This window comes from Anas platyrhynchos, chromosome 11, assembly GCF_047663525.1.
Source record: "Anas platyrhynchos isolate ZD024472 breed Pekin duck chromosome 11, IASCAAS_PekinDuck_T2T, whole genome shotgun sequence".
In the NCBI taxonomy this organism is placed as follows: domain Eukaryota; kingdom Metazoa; phylum Chordata; class Aves; order Anseriformes; family Anatidae; genus Anas; species Anas platyrhynchos.
This window is the reverse complement of record NC_092597.1, coordinates 5993589-6018535: the sequence shown is the minus strand read 5'-3', so window position 1 is coordinate 6018535 and position 24947 is coordinate 5993589. Positions and strand designations below refer to the sequence as shown.

Here is a 24947-nt window from a genome sequence, read left to right as displayed (position 1 = left end):
CCTGAAATTGAAGGGGGGGCTAGGGGGAGGCTGTAAGGCAATGTTGATACCAAATAAAAAGAACGGTGTCCCCACGAAATCATTTTACAGCCTCTCTCTGCAATCTGCAGAGGATTACAGGTTTGCAGCATGGTTATATCTGGCTGAGACCAAGGAGGGTTTGTTGCAAAATGGTTATCAGTACAGAACCAAGGCATGAACAACGGCACAAATGTAGAAAGCCTAATGATTCAAATAAGCCGAGTGGAAGAAATGATGCATTTAAAGACAGTATCACTTGAAGAAAATATTTTCTGCTGTGAGTGGTTGTTGTTTTTTTCCCCATTACAAAACTACAGTAATCTCTTACACACTCACGGGCTGTCTTTTGCAAAACTAACATAATTTTAACAATTAAAGATTGAAGTGTGGACTTCTGAGATGATCCCTTATGACCTACACTTTATTAGATTTATGTTACCTTTTGATACGTTCTATTTGCTGGAAGCCCCAGCATCCTATCATTATGATTCAAACAGGCTTTGCTCTCTGCTCACAAATAATTGATGCTCCCTCTGCACAAAGCATAGTTTTCAGCTGATAAGCAGCAGGGTAATTGGCACCTTCACAGGATATTAGGCAGAAAAAAAAAAAAAAAAAGCATCACACTTAGCAGACAGGAAACAGACAGGAGAAGGTAACCAAATAATTGTGGTAGTGTAAGCGGGGCTAAATACTACTTGACAAATCCTGCATGTTTGTACTTCCTGTAGGAAATATTAAGATTTCTATTTATCAGCAGAGGGGTGATGGAGTGGAGCCTTTGTGGCATGAACATTGGTAAGAGAGGTGCGTTGTTAGTGGTATCAGTATTTCAATTCATTTAAAATTACCGTGCAGCTTTAAACTCATCTACATGAAACATCTCTGTAGTCCCTCGTTAGCTAGTGGGTGTGATATAATGGCACTGTCATATCAGGTAGGTGGCGAATAATGTTAACTTACAGTGGATTCCTGTGCCAGCACTATGTTATACGTTGTGTTTAGAGGCTTGCAGATTATTTTTATTTTTTTAAAGAAAAGGAAAGAAAAATTATTTTTGAGGGAGCCAAGAAATGCTTTCAAGACTAAATCTTACTCTATCCCAAGCAGATAAAAAGCTTCTTGTCTGCAGTTGCTGGCAGTGTCTCTCAAAATATCTTTAGTTTGTTTGACTTTGCAACTCTATTCTGGTACAACTTTTGTGGTGTCCAGAAGCTAATAGCTGTACATTTATTTTGAAATTATCCTTTCAGGTTCAACCATGGGTCTGTTAAAGCTAAAACCATTGAACAAATGAGTCATCAAATGTGCAATCTCATCAAATTTAGCTTCTTATGTTTTGGCTGGTATTTTTAACAAGTGTGGCATTTCTCACCGGTAATTGCTTTTTCTTTCTTTTCTTTGTACAGGTTATGGACTTCATAGTAAATTTATTGATGCAGAAAGGTTAAAAATAAGTGTAATTGTGCAGTGCCATACTCTATTTCTAGCAAAAACATTTGTTTACTAGGATGCACTTTCATTAGCTCCTATTTACAATTTTCTTACATGTGTGAGAGGAGGAGGATGTTGCATTAACCAGACAATTTGGTAATGAATTAGATTCCACTTTCCAGACAGGCCAGTTCTTAACATTTAATAGTTATTAGAATATCACTTTTGAATCTACACAGAGCACCAATACATATGTATGAGACTTAATTGTTACTCTAGGGTTGTGAAGACTGTGGCAGAGTATTTTATTAGATAAGAATAAAGAGTGTCAGTGGAAATAAGACCTATCACATTATACAACGACTTGCTCCCAAGACAAGCACTCGTGTCTGTCCTGATGATGGTGTTGCTGTATTTGTTTTCCAATTACATCTTGAGTGAGCTCAATAGAGCACAGGGCATGATGGGAGAAATCACCTCTCGCTGCAATTACTGTTTATGGTCTGCCCAGAAATAGGTGAAGAAACATTCTTCCTTGCCATCTGTGCTTGATTTCTGAGCACATTCCTGAGTACTTGCACCAAAAGGTGATCCTGTAGCAGAAGGAGGCACATAGCAGAGCTCCCTCGACTTCAGTCCTATTTCTCATTGCACACACAACAATTACACCGTAGAAGAGGATTGATTTCTCCAACCAATTATGCTTAAACATGCTAAGCTTGTTATCGAGCTATGTTGTTGTTATGTAGAGCACTGCTTACGTGGTGCAGCGCTTTCCACTGATGCTAATTGCCGAATGAGTTCTTGCTGTCTTCGCAACGCACAGATGGTGACAGTCTAGGTCTGAGTAATGTATTTGGAAGTGGTGGGTGCTAATTCTTCCTATAACGTATAGTTTGGGTGATTGTGGCAATGTGTGCTTCACTGTCAAGCAATTACTATTTTAAGAGCTCTTAAGTTTATTATAATATCAAATTTCAGTAAATCTTTTCTGTTTGTTAAACGTATCCCCCATCAAGGTGGCACATTTTGACATCAAATCAGAAAACAAATGTTTCATTTTTCTCTTCTGGACAGAGAAATAAATATGTTTAGTTGGGGAATACTCAGATGCTTTTTTGAACATTGTGCCAATCAAATTTGTTCTCAGAGTTGCAGAGTGTCTAGTAGAATTATAGTGCTGTGTAGCCGATCTCTAAGTTTTATTTAAGCTGCTCTATTGTTATCAGCATCACTAGCTGTTGTGGCATGCTATACATGAACCATCTGTATGTGTGTTTCCTGATCCTGCATGCAGAAGGGCAGTTAGTTCACAGCTGTTTGAAGCATTCCCTGCATACTGCGCTGCGTTGCCATCGCCCTCAGGGTACTCAACATCCCAGCTGCTGCACGACGATATTTCTGCAGCTCTGATTTCACAGGCTTGAGGAATATCAGCCTGTGGACAGCCTTGGTGCTGTAGCTCATTGAACCAATGCATGATCGGTCCGGAGCTGAGCTCCTGTTGGACCTGTCTTTGTGCTTTGCTGTGCTCTGCTCCTCCAGAGCCTGCTGAGTAACAACAGGCTCAACACCTGCAGTGTTGTCCTCTCTGTCTTGTTGAATTTACCATCTGGAAGAAACAAAGCCATGGGAGTTGCACCTAGATCTTTGCCTCTAATATGCAGCGTGTTGATTCTTGTGGCAAACTGAGAGGTATTGTGTAAAATAAATGCTGTGATGCATTAATTTAGGAGGGCTTGCAACACCGCTTTGTAGCCTTAGTCATTGCCACAGATGTAACTCTACATTAAGAGACTGTGCTAATAAAGGCAATATCTCTTTTCCTCAGACAGGATATTAACCCCACGTTGCTCGGACAAATAAAGCCAGAAATTAAGGTGTAATTTTAGCTATTACAAGAAGCCTGCCCTAGCCCACAGAAGAAAAACCTGCTTGAGGTTTTTCATCACAGCATCTGCCTTGGATGGTTGAGGCTGAAGTTCCAGCCCCTCACAGCATCCAGCCCTGCAACCCTCCCCATTTCTGGGGGCACTGCCTTATGGCATCAAGGGTTACAAGACCCACAGCTCTAATGCTCCCTGTGCTTTGTCACCCTTTTCCTGCTGTGGCTGCTGTTTTGGGCAATCTTTTGCAGTATTCCCCTGCTACTGGCAGGGATCTAAGTCGAGATATATGTATTGTGGCCTCACTCCACAAGCAGTGATTTTTACTAATCCAGTAAAAGTGACAGAGTACTTAACAATTTTACAGACCTTCATTTGTATGTCACTTTTTTTTTTTTTCCTTTTCTACATCCTGAGTGTGAATTAGGATGCTACTTTCAATGCCAGGATGGCAATTTGGCATCCTTGATATGATGTGCATTATTGGAACAAGGGAAGGCAGAGCCTGCCTGTTTAGATCAAGAGAACACTTAAGAGGATACTTACTGTTCTTCCAAAGTCATCATTAGGCTCTATTAGTGTTTGTTAAGTGGTCTGAGATTTTTAGGTGAGGGGTAGTGTGTTATTTACCTACTATTGCCATTTATATGTAATAGAGAGGAAGGCTGATCTTGTGGTTGAGGCAGAAGCTGCGGAGCTGGGAGAAGTGGCTCTGTGTCACAACTCTGCCAAAGATTTTTTGTGTGACAAGTCATTTAATCTCCGTGTCTCAGTTCTCTGGCTATAAAATGGGAATAATAACAGCGTCTTGTTCCCAGCTTTTGCTTGTCTTATTATTGATGACTGCATTCTCTTTGGGGGCTAGACTTTCCCTTGCTTAAAGGCTTAACACAAAGAGATCCTAATCTCAGCTACTTTAATACAAATAACATCTACAGAAAGTAGTGCTATTACTACCTGGGCATCAGCATGACTTGTGACATCAATATTGTGCTGACAAGCTCCTTACCTCTCAGGATTTGCTTTGCTCATCTCTGGTCCTAATCCTAATGCATTCAGTCCTGCTGGTGTGGAAAAACATCTTCATGGTTAATACTTCTCCCTCACGAAAGGGACATTACTCCGGTTTTCTGCCCCTCTCCGCTTGTCAGGATGAACTGCTGGTATTGTATCCTGCATACATCATAGTTTCGTTATACTCAAGGAAACCTACAGTTAGTCCTGGAATTTATTTCTCCAACCTGTGCCCGTTTTTAGAGAGTTGCTGCTTCTGAAAAGTGCATTCTCCTTCTCTCGCTTCTGAGCATGTACAGCAGCTTTCCTTTAACGTGGCACTATTACACCAGCTCCCTCTTCTTCTCCCCCTTCCCTGGTCATCTTTAAGAGGTTTACACAAACCCTTCCTTTAACAGCAGAATTAAAACAGTAAAAATGTTAACATCGGGCTTATCTATTTTGTCTTGGAAGCGTTGCTGAGGCTCTCAGCAGAGAAGACTGCAAGATGCTCAATGAGGCCCTTGAGGCTCACAGGCCCCGTGGTGAGCAGCACAGATACTGTAGTCTCCTCCACCAGCACCATCCCAGGGTGAATGGACCCTGGGAGCAGGGCCAGACCAGGGAATAGGTCCCATGGTTGTAAACCTGCTCTTGTTTCTGGATGAGCATCTTGTAGGATGTCAGAAGCCCTATGTGGTGGGACAGAATCCTCCACAAGCAATGTTTAGCCTGCCCTATTATGATGAAAGTAATCCCATCTAGTAACAGGTTGTTTTTTCTTCCATTGTCCTTGTTAGCAAGAGAAGGAAATACATTTATTCGGGAACGGCTTTGGTTAGCAAGGCTAATGCACTAAATGGCAGTGAAGTCCACCTACCAGAGCACATGTTATAGAGTCTTAAAAGATCTGAAATAATAGAAATGAAGGCTACCATTAAAGAAAATTTAGGGCCAAGTTAAATGCTTTTATGACAGGCAGAAGTATCATAAATTAGGGTATTTCATAGTGTTTATTACAGTTTCAGCCAAAGGAAATAATAAATGCAATGACTGGCTGATTAAAAAATATCCTATTATTGGCTAAATTATTAGTGGGCAATGACCCTAATTAACAAGGTAATAAACCTAAAGATTTGCTTATGATGCAGCTGTTGAGGCACCATATGCTCCAGGTAGAGTTTGCCCTGAAAATGAGAAGGAACACAAGGTTCCTGGAAGAAACAAACCAAACAAAAAAAATGGTTGATGAGAGTCCCTGGGTTACTGGAACTGACACTGCATTGTAGCTTGCAGACTATAATTGTCCTATAAATTTATGGCTTGGGTAATAGGAAAAGGCTACAACATAGTTCTCATGTAATGCACCGAGCAAATGTGGAGGTCAGATAACAAAGTTCATGCCCAAGCGTAGGTACACTTACTGTTGTGGAAAAAAAGACCAACTTCTCTTTTTCTTCTTCCATCTTGCATTTAAGTAGAAGGGCAAATGTGGAGTCTCGATTGCCTTACAAAAATACCTAATACAAATAATTTTTCAAGGGGAGAAAAGAAAGAAACAACTATAATAATAGAATCTAGTGAGTCTGGTCTACTTTGTACCCCATCTACCCTTTGGGGGATGTCTCTCTTGCAGCCTCCCTTTTTCCTATCATTTATTTGTGTGGGTTATTCTCTTTAATTCATAGTCTGATCAAGGTGATCTTTGCATGGTTTGTACAGTGCCGAGAACAACTTGGCCTATCCTAATTAATTCCTTCTTCGGGTTTTCTTCAGTAGTTCATCCTGAAAAGCCCAGAGGAAACTTGACAGTATGGAAGGCTAAAACACGGGCTTGCTTCTCTGATAAGCTCTAGACATGTGTTTGGGGAATTTTAGAAGAGCCCAGAAGTGGCCTCTGAGTTTGTTGATGTACTTTATCTTTAGAAATAATGGCAAACTTTAAAATATTTGTGCAGGTTTATAGATGGAAGTAATGGCTGATTAATTTAATCAGGTTTAGATGTTCAACTATCTGATTTGCATGTTTAATCTGGGCATCAGATGTCTAAAGGCTATAAAGTGTTCCTGTAGTTACTGTGGGTGCAAAACTGATGGATAAAAATTAAGGTCATTTTCTAACATCAGGCTCAATTATATGCAGGGCAGCCTTCAGGCAGCAAAATTAATCTTGTTCATTCAGTGGGGCAAAATGAAGAGTGCCAAAACATCTCACCGCTTAAATTATTTTTGTTTAACCACAAAATAGGATATAAATATGAAATTCTTTGGTTCTTTCTCTGCCTTCTCATTTGCTCAGAGGGGAAACAGTTACCAGATAAACCAGCAGTGTATTGGGTATGTGTTTTTAATTTTTTTTAGTCATTTGTCATTTGGAATTCTTTTTTGAAATGATTGGGGAAAATAAAGATTTTTGAATGTAATCAGTATTTGCAGCTTGACGTGGAGTAACTGAACAGCAATCCCCCAGGTCTCCAATACCTGAACCACATTTCACTGATGCTGTTGAGAGTTTCCTAATGCTTGTGAGAGGTTTTGGAATAAGCTGTCAGTGGCCTAAAATGAAATGCTTAGCTGAATGTTAGACTTGGCGATGGAAATTTACAGCTTTATTATTGTTCACAAATTTACTGATAAATGTAGATATTTTTAAGACAAACTCTTTGGGATCTGGGTCATGTCTTATATATAAAGTAGTCACGTGGTGTTTTTCCCCACAAACATGCCCTACAGAAAAGCATCAAAGGCAAACAGATATTTTCATTGTACAAAATGAAAATTGTTGGCAAAAATCCGTTTCCTATATTGCCATCAGGCATTGCTTGTTCCATGACATTTTTACTGCTACTATGATTATTCAAAGGAATTGCCATAAAATATACATGAATTATGGCCAGAAGTCACCCTTAGTATTTGGGGCTGTGATCAGACATGAAGGCTTTACGTAATACATTTTATTGGTTTCAGGACCTTGCATATGAATATGAGTAGGGGCGTACCTGCTGCATCCCCCATTAGTAACCTGGGCATGGTGTATTTCCCACACCTGGTAGCTAAGGCTGTGTTTCAAGCTAAAATTTAGAGGCAACAGAGCATCATCTTCTCCATCATCTGTGTATATATGTGAATATAAGTATAATAATGGTTGAAAAGCTTTCATGCACTTCCTCCCTCTGCTACCTCCTTCCCCAGTGATTCAGTCACTTCATATTGTAATACTTTGTTGACTATTGATTTTTGGTTAAGGTTGGAGCCCAGTACAACTGTATGAGCATTCGTTGGCTTTAATTTGATGTTATGCTGCTGCCTTCCATTCCATATTGACAGGCATCCTCTTATTTTCAGATTGGTGTCCATTCACTGATGAACGCGCACTAGGGGGATCATGACCTTTTCTCTTATCTGGACAGCTCTTGGCTTCATGAACATTTTTTGCTGCAGGGTGTTATTAACAACAGGGTGATAGAACAAAGAAATGAAGCAATGGGAAGCACATCAATGTATGAAATTTGCTTTATTAGGATTCCCCTGAGGCCAGAGCAGTCCCTAATTACAGAGGTGTTACATCCCTTCTTGGAATAACAAACTATATTTTTAGCAGTAATGAGAACATGATTTTGAAATCGCTTTGTGGTCATCCTCCCACTGTACAGATGCTTGTTAATTCACGTGTTCCCAGATACTGATTTTGAGAGAAACATACAACAAAAGAAAAACTAGACTTCTCTGAAATTTACCTACTACCGACTGAACAAAGCATCACATACTAACAATAGATTTCAATGTATGTATTTTGAGTCTAGAGCTTTCCTGCCATTGTATTTCAGTATGTAAGAACACCAGGTAATTTGTAAAATAATCCAGTCCATTAATACTCCTATGCAGAGAAAAGGCCACAACGTATTAGTGATGTGTCTCTGAATCTCTTGTAGTATCTGGATGCTCTGTTCAGATAAATACTGGGAAGTATTTTTGCTAATAGAAATCTTGTCTGAGCATGCCTGGGAGATGAGCTGGCAGGTTGAACTCTAAAGAATAGGCCTTTGCTGATAATTCCCAAATTCTTGGTTCCATCTTGATGTGACTTCTTTTCAGAATACCCTATTTTAATCTTTTTTCAGTCCTCCTGCTCCCAGACATTTCAGACAAAAGGTAAAATGAAAAACATCCAAAATGCATTTCTTCTCAATCTACATACTTATTACAGCCCACCCCACTATTAAAATAGGCTGAGTATAACAGAGCTCATCTTATCCTGCGCAGGCTGGCCACGTTCCCAAGACAGAGGTGACCAGGAGGCCCCTGTGCAAAGCATGTAACCTGCTGATTACCCGGCTAAGCAGCCCTGATGTTCCTGCCACAGCATCTGACCCCGTGTGTCAGATGTGCCTGCCAGATTAGCCTTTCTTAAGACTCAGTTTGCAGATCTAAAAAGAAAAAAAAATGCAGGCAATGAATAAAAAAAAATGTTAAAGCCTTTCAAAAACACAGAAGCCAGCATTCATCTATGTGAGTGCCCCATGAAGCATTGTGATCGCACTTCTCCCACTCAGTCCTGCTTTTTGCCCCTTCCTTCTTGCCTCGGGTTAGGCAGCACCGCGTGTAGCTGGACCTGTGGCAAGTGGTGGCGGCTCTAAGTGAGCAGGCTGTGACCAGCTCTGCCATCTTCCAGGGGCTATGGAGCAGCTCCGAGTCAATGTATCCCATTGCCCTCTGTTGGGCTGATCCAGCACTACTCTTTTCCTGCATCAAACGGCTTATCTGATGTTGGGCAAAGCAATTCTCATTCAGAGCAGGGCCAGATCTCAGTGCCTCTTTTTTGTGACCTTCTAGAGAAGCACAATAAGTGCTAAAATGACAGCTTGAGTTTAATCTGATGTTAGAGATATTTCTTTGTAAAATTGGGAAATCTTTTAGCAAGGACATTTTAAAGTTCTTCCTTACATCAGGGTTTACTGAAAAAAATACATTCCCATGCCATAGTCTCCTTCATTATCCAGTAATTAACAATGGTGAGGGGGAAAAAAAAAAGAAGAAAAAAAAAAAAAAACTTGAATTGATGAAAAGTTTTATAGCAGTGTTCCTAACTACGTTGTAAATCGAGCTTTGCCCTGTCTTTTTCGGCTTCTAAATGCTTTCTCTCAATAATAAATAGATCGTAAAGGATGGAAGTGCTCCCTTGTGTTTCAAAACTTTGACAGTAATGTCAGTGACTGCTTCACAAAAATAACTGAGCATTCATCTGGCCACAGGATAAGTGAGAATAATTTTGGAGCCAGGTACGTAGGACCCTCACTTGGATAAGGGGACAGAAATTCCTCTGTATGGCTTAATGTATGTATATTTATACAAGAGAAAAATGTTTTGAAAGGTGAGATCACAAGGACCTCACTTGCAAAGACCCTGTGAGAACAGGTTGGTGGCTTTCCAGGGCAGTTCTGTGGTGCCACCTTCACGTGGGGAGCTGCCTCTGCTCGCCATCTCGCCCACCCACCTGACTTCTTCTCTAAGGCCTTTTTGTTCTGAATGTCAGTGAAAGAAAGATTTTGTTTCTGGTCAATAGAAATATTTTGCTCAGCCCCATTTTCTTGAAAATGGGAGTAAAAGATATAATGTGAAAAGAACTGTGGTGCTATTTTAATAAACGATTCAACACAGTGTGTCAAAAGGGGATTTGCATATGCGAACCTTGCTCTGTGCTCATTATCCCTTTTAAAGACCCTAATATTTTTTTCTACATGACATATAGTTTGGATTGCGTTACAGGCATTTCCTTCTCTCTAATAATAATTCAGTCAGCCCAATACAAATCAAAGGAAACACTTAAGTGGCTCACTCCCTTTTAAAAGAAAAATTATACCAATAAAAGTATTTTAGGGCTTTAGCCCTTTTCTGCCCCAGAAGCTTCTTTTAGACTCCTGCCTCTCCCCAGATAGTTGTTTATTCAATATTAAGCTCCGCTTTCCCAGAAGACCAAAGCATTCACATTCACACTTCACCAGCAGCCCTGTGATTCAGTAATGAGGATGAAATGCTTTCAGGATCCTGTGCTCATTGCAAGGGGTAGCAGGCTGACACTAACCAATCTACTTGGTAAGAAGATGACTTTGTTCAGCCAAGAAATATCTCTTACAGGGCTCCTAAAGCCCACCCTAACTACTAGGGAGAATGCTAATTGAAAGATGAGGGTGTAATTGTACCAGACAAGTAACTTTTATTGAGTAATTTTTCAGTGTTAGGTGGGCAGAAACAGCACAGAGTCTCCTATTAGTGTTAAGGAAAGATGCACAGCTGAATCCCAGAACCTGATAATGAAAGTTTTCCTCTTTATTGTAGCAGTTAAAACACATGAAATGCCTCTGCAGTTAAATTGCAATTAAATGCTTTCCTTTTGTACGTGGCTGACAGATTTACAGAACATTTTTTCCTCAAATAGGTATCTGTGCTCTGTGTACCTGTGAGCACAGCACTCGCTGGTGTCCTTCAAAGTAGGGAGGGAAAAGCACACATACTCCTGTGCTGGAAAAGAGCCTGAGGTGGCTGATCCCTCAGATAAAAGAAGTGGCCCTAGCACTAAAAGGGAAGGAGGCAGAGGATGTACGGCATCCTCTGTTGTAGTATGCCTGTATTGTGGCATGAAAGGAAGATGGAGACAGCAGGAGAAAGATAGCGACACTTCACAGTCAGATGGGTTTCTCTGTTAGGGGAGATGGTCTGAGTTAATCACAGGGTCCTTTGGATTTTGCTTTTAAAATCATTTGGTAGCAAGATTGTAACGGAGCTAGGGTATGCTTAAATCTAAAACCTATTCTGCTTAATGCAGTACACTCTACTAAAACAGTGCCTAAGATAGCAGACTTCAAATTTTACCTTGAAAATGCTATAGGACTTTACATCCAGTGTCCTAATAACCACACAAGCATGGGCAGTTTCAGCTTTCTAACATAACTCAAGCATCAGCTGTGTGTTCACCTCTGAGGGCTCAGACCTGCATCTGGAGAAACCAAAGCCCTCCAACCCCGCGCAGAATGGCCACGTGCCATTAGGCTGAGGCACTCCACAAAGGCAAGGACCAGAAAAGAATATCTTGTTCTTTCCCAAGTGCTGGCACTGTGTGTAGCAGCAGACTGGGCGCACGAGGAGACAAGCTGCTCTCCTGACGAGTTTATAACCCAAGTAGGCAGAGAGGACCAGGTGGGAGTCTGCTTGGATCTCACTGCAGTAACCTCAATGGGCAAGCAGGGCAGGAGGAGCACAGAAACTCAGTGGTACGCAGGGGTCTGCCCACCTGTACAGGTCCCACAGACAATGCGCAGGGTGCAGTCACCCTAGGCAGCAGTTACGTGTGGAAGAAAGGTAAGTTGGCTGCTCCTGAAGCACAGCATCACTGTGCGCTACAGCAAAAGGAACAGAAACACACTTACTCTGTAGGTGTAATCTGGTGGTTTCAGCATGGAGTGGGAAAATGTCAGAATAAGAACCAGACCGGAGAGAGCATTCCCCCTCTGTCAGAAATAGCCACAGGAACTACAATGAGAGCAGCTGGCAGAGAGGCTAAAAATAGCGCCTCGCTAGCACCAAGCCTGCAAACATTATATTGAAATATTGGCTCAGCACTGATTAACTCCCACCACTTCGTACCACCAAGTATTGAGCCATCGCAGCTCCAGTGGCCTTACTAGCCTCACTGCAATATAGAGTATGCCTTGTTAAAATGAAAACTTGAGGTAGCTAAAAGATAATGCGTTTTCTATGCAAGAAAACTTTTGAAAATGCAGTGTTGTGGGATTTGGGGTGTGGGCAGGGGAAAAATCCCCCCATAGCTTCCTGACATGCTCGTGCTGGGAATCCTTCCTGTGAACGCTGAGCATCTGGTTAGCCAAAGCTGAGGGAGCTCAGCATCTTGCAAGGCTGGACTTGTCACAAAGGGAAAATAGGCTTCTAGAGCAACTGCCTCAGCATCTTAAAATCAGCCTTAAAGCTGGTTTTCACTAAAAAATGGAAATGAGGGATGGGATGTCTTCTGTACTTACCTGAGTATGATTATGGATAGTTTACCCTGTTATGGAGCAAGGCATGGTGATAGGAGATCCTGTGTGTTGTTTTTAATCCATGGCCAAATGAATTGCTGGTGCAATTAGTTTAGGTGTAATGCAAATTAAAAAAAAAAAAATTAATTTGGTCCAGCATTTAGTATTGACAAAACCAAGAGTCTGTTGGTTTTAGGAACATACCGATTATATCTCCTTTTCAAATCAAATCCTCTCTTTTTTTTTAAAAAAAAAAAAAAATCCTGTATTGACACATTACCGTGCAATGCGTGGAATACTTGGAACTTGTAGGAGTTGCACTGTCCCCAAATTAAAAGGGGGTCTTGAAGAGCACTGCTCTTCCTGGAGCTCACAGTGGACTGCAGCGAGCAGCATCTTGTGATGAGCAGAGGCAGTGGCAAAGCCTCAGCTCCCTACAGAGCCGAGGTGTTCCCTGCTTGAGGGGAAGGGGGAGGTGTTTCACTCTGTGCAGGGTGTAAAGTTTCCTAACGAAGCCTGCATACAGTTTGCATTCGTTTTGGTTTCTGTTATAGATATTCAACTTTCACAAGGACTGAGAAGAGGCGAAAGCGAGTCTGGGTTTAGTGGCAGGGAACCAGGGGATGAGAGCATTTGTGACTCGGGGAGAGGGTTAAAAATAAAGCTAACTCAGTAACATCTGGGCCAAAAACTTCTTGCTGAAGCATGAGATAAAGGTATTTGTGTATGTTGGCAGCAATCTTACACCATTATGAAGATGGCCAAAAATGTTTGCAGTGATGCAGCTTTCTAGAAGTGCCTGAAACAAGGCCCAGTTACTTTTCTTTGGCTTGTGAGTCACACCCTTCTGTTTGCTAGCCACCTCCTTCAGGATGATAAATCCTTCCAGGTTCTGTGATTTCAGAGAAACTCAAAGACAGTCGATGCTCTGGAAATATTTTTCAAAGCTCTCAGTATTGAATTAAATGGTTGCAAGGCTGGGTGATAATGGGTGTCTTGAAAACCTATCTGCAGCTACAAGTTGTAAATATCAGCTACTTTGTAGTGATTCCTGAAAACACAGGACTTTCCCACTATTCTGCAGCTGAGCAGGATCTAAGGCAACCATAAACAGGGTAACTGGTCTACCCTGAAGCTGATTTGGTTGCCACAGCTTCCATTGCTGCAATGAAAGCAGCTCCTCAGGTCAGCGGTGCCAGCAGCCAGGAAGAGGCGCACGTACCCCAACCCCTTCTGCTCGCGTCTGCATGTTAGGCAAAATCAGGCTACATGGCTGAAGCTGTACACATGATGTTTTCTGACATCGTAATTGCAAACAGTATTTTAGAGCACACTTTCAAAACCAGGTCTTTGCTATTTCATGCAAGTTTTGAAATTTAGCCGTGACAGTGGTTGGAGGGTTTGCATGCTGGTAATTTATATAAAATATATCAGGCTCCAATAAAACTCAAGTATATGTATGAATTATCTAGCCTCCTTTCCTAGCATCAAATTAATCATATCCTTCATTTTCTCTAAACCAGCCAAGAGCCTAAGAGCTTTTTTTTTGCTAGTCTTAATTTTGCCTTACTGCTGGTTCCTAGTGAAAGCTGCAGCAGCCACCAAGGGGTAGCATGCCCTGTGCCGGTGTTTATACATCATTATGTTTATGTACATAGCAGTACCTACAGCTCCTTATCAGAGCTGAGATCAGTAGAGGAAGCAATACAAAGGTGCATGAGTCAATAGATGCTGTGCTGAAAAGGATTGTTTTGTGATTGTGAGGTGCTTGCACCTTGTTACACTACAGAAACCACTGCACAACTGCTACTTTCGAACCAAGTCATTAAATACCAGGTTGGAGGTATGACATTCATGTGACATCTGTAACATTTTGTTGAGCTTGACTGAAACGGTTGAAGTTCTTGACTGCAGTGTGTCGTACAGCGAAAATACATAACGAAACATGCCACCTCAGGCCTCTGCCGCATTTGTCCTACACCTGTACGACCTCGCCAGAGAGGCCCACTGACACAGCTGGAAAATGAAATTAAACGCAGGCATACAAGGGTTAAAAGTAAAATAGTCCCTCATATCTCAGGTAATTTACACGTTAAAGAGCACTGTGGAATGAATTACGATGTCATGTCAGAAGCCACGCTTCAACCCCAAATCTGCCAATCATTATAATGCTGAGTTTGTTGGGCCTTAGATGCAGGGGCCTAGCCAACGGCCCCAGGCAACATCCATACTTATTAGACAACATGGGCCCCAGGGAGCTTTTCAGAGCGTGGCCCTCGCCACCTGGCTAGAGCAGAGAGTAATGAAAGGCAGCAGCACAACAAAGCACCAAGTGACTACAGCCCCTGCCGCAAAGCACGGATCCCGTGCCTACCAGGGCAAGCAGCCTGGGTCCCAGGTGACAGAATTGTTAGATTTGGTTTTCCACACTGCCCTATTTCTAGCACTTGTGCCAGAAGGTATTCCAAAGCTTTCTTGACATCCCTGTTGCTCACAGGGGTGAGTCTGTGGTTTTCACCTGACTTTGCGATCCTTGTGCAGCAGCAGCGGCGATGGGTTTCCTTTAGCTGGACAGGATATTCCTGGGGGGTTGCTGCTGCTTTGTGATTTTGGCCACGGGCAGCTGTAGGGTCAGGTTATGGATCCAGCAGCGTTTCCTCCTGCCGTGCGAGGCAGCCGAGCCTAGAGGGAGCCATGTACGCGGGCAGAGCGCGGCCGGCAGGACACGGCACAATGACCGCGCCGGCGGCTGGCCGCATCTTCCTCTGCCCCTTTAGCGGGGCCGAGTGGGAGTATTTTCAAGACGAAATGTCTGCTGGATGCAGCTTTTGTGGATGCTTCAATAGTCTGCTCAGGCAAAGGGCTGGAAATAAATCAGAAAAGCCATGATCAAAACTGTAGGGAAATGCCCCAAATTGTCACCCCTGTCATAAGCAAAGGGGATACTTCTACGCCTTTTTGCATTGTAGTGTGGGTCGCTATAATATTTACAGATTTTCTACCCTGGTTAAAGCAGTTGGTCAGTACAGTCTACCTTTATTTTATTTTTCTACTGCAACCTGCTTTGTAATATAATGAGCAGCTTTAAATCCTTCGGAGTGGAGGACTTAAAGGTAAAGCTCAGTACAAAGTCATATTTCAGCAGCTCAGACAGAGAAATCGAGTAAATTTTATTTTCTATTCAGAGCTGGCTGGGGAAGAGGAGCATCCATAAGGCAGGAAGATACCATGCTGAGCACAGGGGCTGTCAGTTCTGCTTCTCTTAACAGATCACCTTAGGTTTTCCATTCTCTTTTGAAATACTGTGGGAAATGCTTGTTCCATCTCGATATGGTTTTTACACATGGGTATTTATGAAATCCAAATTTACTGGACTCTTTGTTTATCTATTATCAGATTTTATCTGCAAGGTGTATGCAAAGCGCTGCCAGATCTACTCTTAGTAGGAGTGTGAAAACAGCAATGATTATGTAAACCGTATATTTCTATATTTAGCTGTATCCATATGTATTTTTAAGTGCACATCAATAAAGGAATGACTAGCCAGGGACGGTTAACATTTCCTATCTGCTTTTTAAACCTTCCCACTGCTGTTTGTCAGCCTTTCAGAAGCAGAAAGGGAGCACAAGCAGGCTAGTGTGTGCTTGAGTGTGTGTGAGAACAATTCTATAAAAGATTATCTTGCACACAAAGCAAATGGCCCTGCCCCCATTGTGAAGGCAGAGATTCCCCCGGGATCAGGCAAGGAGGAATTGCTCGTGGTCAGCAGAGGCGGGAGAACAATAGAGCCCAAAATGGGCAGCAGCAGCCGCAGTCACTGAGGTGGGTGGGAGACTGGCCAAATGGCCACTGCACGCTATGTAGCATTGTCACCAACATCAGAAATGGCTAAAAGGTCTCAAATTAGCAATTGTTGTGATTAGCAGGTGGTTTGAGAGATAGGAGGTCCAGGGAAGCGATTGGTGGTTTAGGCATCACATGCCATTTAGTCAGAAACAATCTTCACTCGCTCATTAACGCGGAATTATGAAATTACTTAAAGGAAAACAATTCTAATGAAATAGAGCTATGGAAATCAATTCTTTAAAGGGGACCTGACTTTTTATAAAACAATTAAAATTCCTGCAGGTTTTATTTCTGTGAAGGAATTAATTGTGCCAGGAAATCTGGCAAGAAAATAAATGTTGTTCAACAATAGTTCATCTGATTAGGAAGAGCTGAAAACATTGCTTTCTGTAACATCTGCATTCCTCTCATTAATAACTCATGTGTATTTAGATTGTGAACCTGCTCTTAATGGACATCCAAAGGCACAAGGCTCAAAAACAAAAGAATCAAAGCTCAGAAGTGTTTTGGTCCAGAGGCTGGTTCAGTTTAACCCCTGTCTTAAAGGAAGATCACACACACAAAATGTGAATCCCCTTCTATTTCTTGACTTTGAAAATAAATTCAAGGATGTCAGGACCATGTTATCACTGGCTCTTTTAAAAGCTAGGACTGGATTCTCCAATTTCATGGATGTGCAGATACCAATACCCTCCTGAGGGCTCTCTCTGTTCCAGACCCAAAATCTGGAGCACAGCAAGTCCAAAGGCACTCTTAGAATAATATCCATTTACACATTAGCAGTCTGCTCTTCTCTTCCTTAAGACATAAGCTACCTATTTCTATTCTTATAGCAGAGACAGTAGTGACTTGTACCTAGCTTCAATGTCAGAAGCTCTCATTGAGTGCTCTGCAGAATCCTGCCCTCAGCACACTAGGGGAGTTAATTCTGCCCAAATGGCTCTAATTAATGGCCCATACCAAAAGTAAATTTTGGTGTAGTGTTTTATGCTTAACTGGGATTTTGCTGTACCTGAAAGGTTTCAGAAAATACCAAGCTGGCTGCATTACTGCTACTTCCTTCATGTGCTGTAGGCCACTGGGCAACAACTGCAAGACCTTGTCTTTGTTGTATGGTTGTGTAGAATAGAAACAGTTTCATGAGATGACTATTTATCTGACCTTGCAAAGAGGAAAGAAAAACCATAGCTGGTATTCGGATCTGCTGAGGTCCTGAAGTTGGCACTCAGACATCCAAAATTTGGGGAGATGAATCTGCAAAGTGAAAGATTCAAAGGGAGAGTAGACAATGACAGTGTGGCAAAGGAAAGTCTGGTTCCAGGCTCAGCAAATAAGGATAAATAAACATTTGTTTGAGTCTTGTTGAATAAGCTGAATGAGCAGCCCAACTGCCCATACCACAAAAAGTAAATGCAATGGTTTATGGTGGAGAAAATAAACAATGACAAAGAGGATGAAGATATGCCAGTTTACAGTCTTTTTTCTCCTATTTTGAGCATTGCCAACATAGATGGCACAAAGAATAGTTTTATATGGGTTATAAAATTATGATACTGACATCATAATTGTGATTTGTAAAAATATCTGAGAATTAACTGTTTCAGAATTTTCAACAACCCTGCTATTAAAGATACTGCATTTTCTAAATGTGTCTTCTGGTGAAGCCACCATGACAAAACCTTTGTTTTATATTCAGCGATGCCAGGGGTGTTATTTTCTCACAAATGAGATAATCTCTAACTCAGAATGATATGTGCATAATCATATATATTCTAAAAAAAATATTGTCATCTCCCCACCTTTCAGTCATATAATTTATCCTTGTAGCTTGAGGACAGAAAATTGTATTGCAGGTGCATGCCTGAGTATTTTTTCATTTACTGAGAAGCTGGATGTGAAGGTATCTTAATTTGTACCTGAAAATCAAGGACAAGAGCAGAAAATACAAGGCAGGTAAAGGGAAAAAGAAGTCAATGTCCCTTTCATACATCTGAAATCACATACTATAAAATAACACTGTAATCAAACACTGTTTATAGAATCTTTCATGTCAGGGTGCATATAAGGGTAAAACCTACAGATATAGGGATGGCAAGTGATTTTTGGATTTTTGTCCTAGCAGTTCACTTCTGACATAATTGTTCTGTGTTCTCTTTTTAATTTTCACTCAGAGAAAAAGTGCTATATCGGCTGTAGTATACCTACATGCATTTTTTTCCCCATTTCTGCGAAATACTGGGAAGCACAAAGTATCATAGATTTCCAGTGTGCCCTCCTGTTTTCCTTCCAGTCCAGGCAGGCACATCCATGTGCTTCCGTTCCCTCCTGTGCCAGAATTGTCCAGGGGGGCTCTGGTGCAAAGCTGAGAACTTGATTTTCTTCCAGGTCCTCTGCTTTGCCTCCTTGTGATTTGTTATCAACTTACCTAATGAACAAAGGAAAGCATTTGGTAACTTTTTCAGGCTGTTGTAATGCAAATATAGCTTTTGTATCATATCATGCCATAGACAAATTTTTAAAAAAGGAAAGAAGTGGAAGGCTTCCTTTTCCTATTGTGTTTCGCTAAGTCAAGTGAAGTGCAGCAAAATCCATCAGCTCGCCTTTAATATACATGTATTCCTGGGAATCATTTGTATATGTCACTCGCCATGTCTTCTGTGGTGAAAGAGAGCAAACCTCACCTGAGAAGTGGTACCAAGGGCACCCAGGCTGCACAGCATGAAGCAAAAAGATGCCTCAATGGCACAGAACCAAGTGTTTCAAACCCTTTCCTCTGGGTGTAGCCAGGCACCTGCTTCTGTTCTTCTCTTTCATTGTTTTACTTTGAGGTTTGGCTGGGTAGAAATCCACAAATCAAACATCTGTCTTGCTGCAGAAAATATCAGCCAAACCTGGGCTGATGTCTACCCTAGAACACAATGTCTTGAGCTTAATGATTCAGAATATGCACATTTTTATAAAATACATGGGTGTTCATATCATGTTTTGCATGGATGAGAGTAACAAAAAATGTAGTTCATCCCCTAATTTAAAAAAAGAATGAGGTGTAAATCTCATATTTAATAATTATTTCACAAAATTTTTATAGGCTCTAGAAACTTTATCCCAAAGGATAAAGGCTGTTTTCAGAGAGCTGTGGAAAAAAAAGTTAAAAGGGGAAACTGCTTGCATAGCTCCAGTGCTGCAGCTGGTGATACAGAGGTCCAGTAAACTACATAGAAGGAAATAGCACCAATAATCTTCACAAATATTTAGAATGGATGCAGGGTTTGAAGCTTTTGTATCCTGAGTGGGTTTTTCTTTTGGTCCACACTGTTAAAAGGGGCTGAGTACTCATTAACTGACTGAACATAAGTAGGGAAGTAAAAGAAATTATGAGTTTTCATAGTCTTTAGTCAGCTGAAATGCCTAAGTTGTTGTTCTAACTCTTCCCCACTGTTTTGTTTCCTATTTAATTCTATTTCTGTTAAAAGAACTATACAAAAATGAGAGTGATGGCAAAACTCAGCTTGATAAAGATAATTTGCTGCCATCTATGGCTTTTCATGTGGCACTCATTTGAGTTTTGTAACAAATTAAGACAAATACTTTACATGTAAGAAATCTGGATGAGGATGAGATGTTTGAAAACAGCAAATAGCCTTTAAGTAGTCAGGCTTTTCCTTGTTTTACACTTTTCTTTTCTTTTCTTTTCTTTTCTTTTCTTTTCTTTTCTTTTCTTTTCTTTTCTTTTCTTTTCTTTTCTTTTCTTTTCTTTTCTTTTCTTTTCTTTTCTTTTCTTTTCTTTTCTTTTCTTTTCTTTTCTTTTCTTTTCTTTTCTTTTCTTTTCTTTTCTTTTCTTTTCTTTTCTTTTCTTTTCTTTTCTTTTCCCAGACCCCCAGAAATTTCACATACCTCTTTTCATGCTACTGTCATGAGAAAATGTCTAACCAGCTTTGTGCTTTTGGGGCATGTCCATCTTTCCTTTCTCAGGATCCTCTGACAACGTGGAGAAGCTGTCAGCTCTGTTCAGATACACCTGGAAGTTTCTCCTTTTGAAGGGGGTAGAAGCAGAACTGGAATGAAAACAGCAGCTTGTGGAGGGGCTCCCAGTCCTCTATGCTGGGAGGTTCTGGACAGAAGGACTGTGCCTGAGCAATTATATACTGAGAAGTTGTTAAAACATAGGCACATTTTAACAGCAAATAAGGGACATTTTAAATACAAACAAGGTTCTGTTGACTTCAACAGCTTGTGTCAAAACATATGAGGAGTGAGATGTTTAGATCTCAGAGGAGCAAGGGAAACCAGGCAGGAAGGAGGTCTAGTAGTGTGTCTGGGGTGCTGCAAGGGAAACAGGGAGTTCTGGGGTGTGTCGCTCAGGAGCAGCTTGGGGAAAGCAGGAAGAGAAAATGCAAACAGGACTTAATATAATTTAATGGTAGAGAGAGGATCTAGAAGGCCATTAAGGTCTGAAGAAGCTAGGGAAATATTTTTTTCGTTAATGGAAGAGATATGGAAGATGAATTGGAAGCATAATATAGGACCACAATGTTTAAACATGAAAATAAATCCAAAAGTAATAAATAGCCTAACACTGGAGTTCAGTCAACACTCAAACAGCAGTGGATCTGATTAGGATCTCAGTTATTCTCCATTTGCACTGGCAGAACTGCACTGATTTAATGTGGCAAATTTGGTTCAAATCTCTGCCCTGAAAGCAGAATACAACTAATACCTGTGCTAAGCAGAATATGACTAATACCCGTGAGGAGATTCTTCAGCTATTTCAGAACTCCAGCATTAGGAAGGCTGAAAGACAGCTGATCAAAGGCTTTTTGGGTCCCATTTTTAGCTAGTCCTTTGCAAACACTTCACTCTGCACTGAAGTAGGACCTTGCTTCAAAACCTCTCAGATTTTACACAAATTATCAAAACATTTTTAAAAAAATAATAATAATTTTTAAAAAATGCATGAGGCTAAGGAAAAAACTGAGTTTATTCAAAGCATCTCTTTCCATCTGGTATCACGGAGGTATCCATATGTTCTATGTGCACATACATAAGACACATTTATGTACACATGTGGCTAGTGATGCTTTGGTTGGAAAAAAATATATACTTTTCCTTTCTTTTTAACCTTATCTGTGCATTCTTGGGTCATGCAGCCTTTGTGCTGACTCTGGACAAAAATCCCCCTTTGATGGAGGATACATGCTGAAAGGTAGAATTCTGAATTATGTTCTCTAAATTATCCCGTGCTCAGAGAGCAAGTATTGATTTTAAAAATGACTGAGCCAGACCTCGCACTGCAGTCCCCCCAAAGCACAACAAACAGCAGTCATGTGTTCAGCTACCAAGAGGCCACTGTGCTGGCATTGTTTCAAAAAATCAGAAAGTCATCAATCAACCAAATAGTAATCGGAATAAGTACATGGTATCTAAAGACACATTTTATCCAGTTACATGCTCCAATTCAGTTAGCTACGAGGAGAATTAGAACAATATTGGACCGATTAACAAGTCTACCTTGGGAACTGTGAGCTGTTAAGTTATTTATTTTGCTGCCTTGTATAAAAGAATGAGCAGAATTTCATCTGCATAGTTAAGCATTCAGTAACTTCCCACGATAAATAATCCAGCATCTCTTCGTGCTAGAGTGTTTTTTATGGAGCCTGATTGAGAACGCAGAATTTTACTGTAATTGTTTTCTGTAGCTTTCAAAGAGCTTGGGCACAATTGTGTTTCAGGAGGATTTTTATTTATTTCTTCGGGAGCTGTTAGTCATCATTGCAGGAATGGAACATCGCAAGCACTAAAATTATTAGGATCAGTGTATTCAAAACATCATTGAGTTTTATTTTAATGATACGATTTAAGGATCAATGCGAAAAAACACGGTTTAGAATTTGTCTTGCACAATTCAATGGGATCAATAATCTACGGTGTTGCTATGCAGGATGCGCTCCACAATAATACAAAACATACCATTTCTAAAGAAACACATGGTCGAAAAATACAGCGTTCAAGTGAATGCATCCAGCCCTGTGTACTTGCCCCTGTCTTTTGGGAGATACGATACTGGAACAGATAGAGTATACAAAATGCTGTGCAAGTTAAGATAATAGCTCGTACAATTAAGATGGTTGAATTTTTCAGTACTGCTGTACAGCACTTCCCATAATGAAATCTCCAAGTTTTAGGTTTAGAACTCTCAAGCTCAAATTGCAACTAAACATAGCACATGGTTTTCAGCACACAGGAATTTAATTTAACATTATTTTAATTCAATAAACCACTTATTTTCTAATAAAAGGTACATCTGTATTTAAGATGCTCTAGTGCTGTCTCCTAAGACCTAAGCTGATTTTTATATTGAAAATGTAATTTTCAGTGTTTGGGGGAGAGAACATTTTTCTGTTTTCTGACTAATGATAAATACAAAGGAATTCCTGTTTTCTACCCTGAGAGCAGCCCCCCTGTCTGTGTTGTGTTGTTTTATATGAAACCTGCAAGACACCATTTGCATGAGTTTGTAGGGGCTAGCTGTAACTCGGTTAGTGCAAGTTTGTACCATGCAGCCACTCCCTGCTCTTTGTTTCCTTAGCTTTCAAGAGACAGAAAGGTTGAAGGAGTGGAGCTTTAATTGCCAGCTCACCACAGGAAAGGGTGGCTTTTCTAGGTCCGAGCTTGCCACATGGAGCTGCAAGCACCACAACTAATCTGCGCCATACCTGGCCAGTGCATTCAGGTACTTGAGGGTCATTGTAATAACACACTGTCAAGTCCCATCCCTCTCAAAAGCACTTATATTTCTATCCTTTCTCCTTAGGGAAAAGAAAAAAATAACAGTTTTGGGGCAGCAGTGAATTCAAGCCAAGTGAGCAAGCTAGACATAGGCAGTGGTGATAGGAAACCTTTGAATGTTTGCCTTCCCTTGAAACAGTCACTGCAGGACACTGAAAAGTATGCAAAAGAAGCATTGCTGATTTGGTTAATAGGCCTGTGTGTTTGGAAATCAATAGCCAGAAAGGAGATAGGTACTAGTTCTTCTTCAGCGTCTTTGATGAAAAGCATTTTTGAGAATCTGTGTAGTGTAAAGCATGGGTAAAATGTCTAGGTCTGTTCAGGAGCTTTTTGTTGTTCACCTCCTCTGGGATTTTAAGTTCGATGGAAAACCCAGGTCTGTGACTCAGAAGCTCAGTCGCTTGCAAGTGGAACCTTTAACCATAGTGCTATACAAAGTTCTAGTTTAAATAAATAAGTAGCAGTAATGAAAAAAGTTTGGTTTTGATAGTTTTGAGGATGCATACAGCTTTTTCCATTTTTGCTGTTTAGCTAATAGGTCTCATTTCAGGGGCTTTTCTGCTCTGACATGTCTCTCATTCTCTGCATATGTTTTTCTGTCCTCGTTGTAGTGTTGTCAGAAGCCTCTGTACTGTAAAAAAAAATCTACTATACCTATAAGAAGCTTGAAGCATGGCGTGAAGGTCTTTTTACAGAAATATTAATACTTTAAATATTAAAATACTGAAATACTAATACTGTTAATACTGTCTTTACAGCAACAGAATAATGTTTAGGCTCATTTGGGGCCACATTATTATTATCTGGCCATTTTCCTCTAGGTCTGCAGTTTGATAATAAGAATAATTATTAACTGGAAGGGCAGCTGTTTTGGTTTGTGGTTTTTGGCAGCAGGAGCTATCACAGGCCAGGACACATGTTGCTCAGCTTACAGATATGGGAGCTAGAAATCAATACAGTGAGTGTCAGTTGCAACACTGAGCTCATCTTACTTCCAGAAAAGTAAATTATCTTTATTTTGTGAAAAAGAAATACAGAAGTTTAAAGATTCACCTTTGCTTACCAGAGAAGTAGATTTCTACAGTGTATTGCACTTTCTTGTTTTCCCTTATCTACCTTTTGAATAACCAGCCATGAGAAAAATCAGATGTAACATAGAGTAATTAACTGCATGAAAAACAAAGTTAGGAAAGCCTTCGGAAATGTTGAACAATAATGCAAAAAGCTGTTCATTGCACACTTGTGGGGCTTGTCCCAGAAAACTGACAAATGAAACCCACCTTTTAAGGACAAAGCCTCAGCCCCTGGCTGAGGGCAACAGTTTTTCTTCTTTCCTCTTCACAGTGGACTTTTCCTACAGTGCCAAGCTGACAGGTTTTTCTCTGAAGAAGTAGGTCTGTAAGAGGTCTGATATTTTTGCACATGGATGTTTGTAATTTTGGAATAAGGAGGGTATGAACAACAGAAGAAAAAAATAGGAGACAGTGTGATTTCTATCTTTTGAAGTCCCACGTGCCACCTAAAAATAGCCCTGTGCTGAAAGTAGCTGCTTTTCAAATACACTTATATTACAAACAAAATTCATGTGAAATCCAGGATAAAACATGGAGGCAGTGTTGGATAAAATAGGTGTTTTCCATTGAAGTAGAGCTCCTAAAAGTTGCCAAGATAAATTTAGGCCAACTGATAAGGGCAGAAGCAAATCCCTGACCAGCGTTCCCAGCACCTGTACCTCCCTGGGCCTGCTGGTAACCACCAAATGGCCATTAAATCCCCCAAAGCTCTCTGCTAGCTTCATCCAGGATCAAGCCATACTCTGCTCCGCACCTCCCATCCAGGTGGGTGAGTCTGAATGGATTCAGAGAAAAGACCAAAATGTGTCGGTCACACATATGTGTGGTTTCCATTATTTATTTTATTTTAATGATAAAATTGGGACCAGAGTGTTTTA

The 24947-nt window shown here is 40.7% G+C and overlaps 1 long non-coding RNA gene across 1 annotated transcript in view; it reads left to right on the top strand.

Moving 5' to 3' along the window:
* Positions 1 to 24310: 24310 nt before the first annotated feature.
* LOC113844997 (uncharacterized) overlaps positions 24311 to 24947 on the top strand; it is a 121863-nt gene continuing 121226 nt past the window's right edge. The window contains exon 1 of the long non-coding RNA XR_003500139.3: positions 24311 to 24834. This is a non-coding gene — a long non-coding RNA (uncharacterized lncRNA). The remainder of the gene's footprint in view (positions 24835 to 24947) is intronic.